The 3,678-nt window shown below is 39.6% G+C and overlaps 1 protein-coding gene across 1 annotated transcript in view; it reads right to left on the bottom strand.

Moving 5' to 3' along the window:
- Positions 1-3,678, bottom strand: part of BICD1 (BICD cargo adaptor 1) — a 90,561-nt gene that overhangs the window by 22,577 nt on the left and 64,306 nt on the right. The gene's annotated exons all lie outside the window — the stretch shown is intronic.

Below are 3,678 nucleotides of genomic sequence, written 5' to 3'. Positions count from 1 at the left end.
TGTGACAACGTGATAAGTTTCTAATGCAGATAACAAGCAATTGGAGGGAAGGTTTGGAATTATCTCCAGGTTAGACCACAGATAGCAATCTGGGGGGCTGGTTCAGCTAGTAACTCACCAGGGATAAGAATAGCTACTAATTAGATAATACTATTTTTCACAGACAGTAATATCTACTTAAGCAAAACGTTACAAAAAATGATGAAAAAAAGACTGCAAGTACTTTGAACGCTTGACACATGAGATTTTGTGAAATGAGAAGCCCTCAGTTGTTTGCCATTGGTAACTGATTAAAGAGGTACTATTCAGGAAACCCCACTCCTGGAAGTTATTTCACTTTTACTGCTGAAACTCCTGGAGATGTGCTCAGGTATCCATTGCTATGATCACCTTTAACCCTCAGCCTCTTTTACCTGCATGAAAAAGTCTATCTTCTTCATTTGCATTAGATCTCTGAGATAGATTCAGAAATAAAACCACCTTTCTCATTATTTTGTTACCCTAACCCCATTAAGACTGAATTCAATTTAGTTCCTCTTTAACCAATGATTCCTGAAGTTAACAGGAAGAGCAAGGCATTTGAGAATGGCCTTAGACACTTTTTGAAGTGAAGAAGCTTCAGTTTGTTAACGACAGACCATCTAATCAGTAAGAACCAAGAGTGATAAATGTATACCAGTATTGAAATTATTCACAGATAGCTGTACTGTCCAACCATCGGACATTTGTGGCAACATCCAAGAAGATTTCGCACTAAATGATGCAGCTTTCGTCAGATCTCCTCCCCACCTGATCTGCGTAAATCTAAATAGCTTTGCTGTGTAATTACAACAGTGTAATGGATGAGAATTTAACTCTATCAGTATCACTCACAGAAAATAAGCATAGAAAATAATTTTACTTTTCCGTCTCAAAATGTGTGATGCAATAAACTTTTGAATTATTGCAAATTGAGGGATGAAACTAATTTCTCTGAAAAGTTAATCTTCTTGGGAAACAGAGAGAAAGTATACTTGAAAATTTGTAGTTACACAAACACTCGCATAGATATATTGCACTCTCCTTTTGAATAATTCAGGCACTGGAAGCAAAATTACTTAAGTCAGACATAGTTTCATCTACAGTTTCAGTATTATCTTTCTTTTACAGGACCTTAATAAGCATGGCTGTCTATTCAAGCCTTGAGGAAGAGAGATATTTCTGAAATGTTGGTTGGCTTAAAGCCAACTTGCAAGCCTATTTCTGCTCCAAGCCATGAGATGTCTATTGATGCTTTAGCCAGTTTCTTTGACAGAGACATTAGAATGAAATCAGCATTCTGAAGATTAAATCCAATTCATTTGAAATAGGAATTACTATAACGTTTGCGTTATCAGAGCTTTAAAGACTCATTCTTGTAACCAGATGGATCCTGTATCCATCTCTTTTACTCTCTCCTGTTTTCCTCTTTGCCTAGGAGACATCTTTTTTTTTCTAAATGTGTTTTCTGTTGAAAATTTTAAAAGTAACACCTGCAGCAACGACTGTAGCACAGTGACACCACAGAAATGAACTGCCTTGCTTTAGTATGCCAATAAGCTAATTTTGATTTTGGAAAAAGATTGTTTTTTCTCAGGCCTTAGGATGTGTTCTTGGTATTTAGGCATCTGCTTTGTAAAACAGCATAACTGAGCAGTTAAGAAACATAAGCCTCATGAAGGGGGATATTGCTAAAGCAGACTTAGACAAACTGTTTTTCATTACCTGCTATGAACTGTAACATGCTGGCCCTAGAAACCTGGATATACGAGATGCCATTAGCTGGCCTCATACTTGAGACAAAACCAATCTTGTTAATACAACATTTTCCAACTGTTCTGATTAATTATTTGCCCTTCCGAGGAGTCTCCCCTGAACAGCAACCCCACATTTTTGACAGTTCACTGCAGTGTTTGGGTGGTTCCAGTCATCTGACCTACACCACGACTCCAAGTTTCCTATTATTTTTCACAAACACATGGTCCATTGTCTCTGTGTTTTGTTGCTCAAGCACGGGGTTTGGGGTTTTTTTTGAGAAACAATGTTCAGAAAGGTTAAACCTAATCAGTCAAGTAAAGGCCATAATTAACTTTAGAATCTGCTGAATTAACAGCCTCAGATCTTGAAGTCTGCAGTGGTGAAAATTATCCCATGTAGTGGGAGGTAACTACTGCCTGCAGCCATGGCATTTCCCTTCGTTGAAATAGTCCCTGCTATGTGCAAGTGTGGGATAAAAAGAGAAGTGTTTCCAATTAAAAAAGAAAGAAGCATTACACACATCCATATTGCCTTTTGCCCACACGTTTTATAAACATTTGTGAAGTCTCATGGCATACCAAGGAAGAAAAAGGTTAAGAGCTCCCAAGAGAGGAGACTTCTGGCACGGCACAGACCATTGCAGGCTGAGCTGGGCTCCAGGATGCACCAGGCCTCTGAATGGGTCTTTCAGAAGCACACATAGAGTAGTGAATAACAAAAGTTAGGTTACATCCTTCGGAGTCGGAGCTCTTTCCCAATTTCTCCCTTGCCCTGGGATGGGTGTAAGCTGCAAGCAACTATTAAATAAAGAACACTGTTACCTTCCTGTCTGCTTATTGCCAGAGCAAAAGTCAAGATTTTACCTATTTCTCATTTCTCATGTCTCAGAAAAGAAGCAGACAGACACATAAGCCCACTTATTTTGTATGAACTGATCCCAGAAGCTTATATAGGAGTTTAAGGGATTTCCAGTTCCATCTATCTCTCTTCTCTATGAATGCAAACCAAATACCAAGTCAGGCTTATGTGTAATTTAGGTAACATAAATCATAGCAGAGCTTGAGCTAAAACCCAGCAACACTGACAGTGACAGATCCCTGCTCAGCCATATAAGCATAATTCTCTTCCGCTCATAAATGTTTTTTCATCTAGGATAGCTCCAGGACCTGTCTGAACTTCCTAGGCCATCTCTTCAGCACACTTTTTTCTTTAAATATTAATCATAAGAAAATGCCTTGATGGATGGAGAATAAAATCAGTGCATGCAGTGTCAGGACTGTGGCAATGTAATAAGTAATATTTCTTGCTCTCTGCTTTTGAGTATCTCTGTTTAGGCTGAGAAAGCAAGCATGTGTAGGGACTCAGTAAAACTAGCTGTTTCAGTCCCTTTAGGATCCTTCTTTAAAAGTAGTTCCTTCTCTCCTTCAGCACTAGACTTCTTTTCCCTTTCTCTCCCAGAGAAACCCCTACTCTAGATGGGAAAATAAGAGTTTAAAGAATATATTTTTAATTTTCCCTCTGGATGAGCGCTGGCCACCAGCTTCTCTGCCTCCCACTCCCACAGCTCCCGCCTGGGTCTACGACTTGGGGTTGGAGTGAGGGGAAACGACAGGAGGAACAGGAAAGTCTCTCACCATTTTTTTTTCTGGTCTGGAACTACCAGAAGCAGCCCAAGCCAAAGGCAGGAGCTGCAAATTTGATGGGCAGCACATGGACCTGGCATAGAGCAGAAACTTCAGCTCTGCTCTGCCAACCCCATGCATCCCACAGAAAAGAAGGGTTTATACGCTGTTGCTTTCTTTTTCTTTTTTAAGAGATGTGTTTGGGGAAAAGGGAGTTTGAACTGTATTGAGGACATATTCTTGACAGGTCTGAAATAAATTCAGAAAGGGATCACAAGAC

The sequence above is a fragment of the Egretta garzetta genome, unplaced genomic scaffold (genome assembly GCF_000687185.1).
Source record: "Egretta garzetta isolate BGI_Z169 unplaced genomic scaffold, ASM68718v1 scaffold352, whole genome shotgun sequence".
Taxonomy (NCBI): Eukaryota; Metazoa; Chordata; class Aves; order Pelecaniformes; family Ardeidae; genus Egretta; species Egretta garzetta.
The sequence above is the reverse complement of the archived record's forward strand: the minus strand, read 5'-3'. Positions and strand labels throughout refer to the sequence as shown.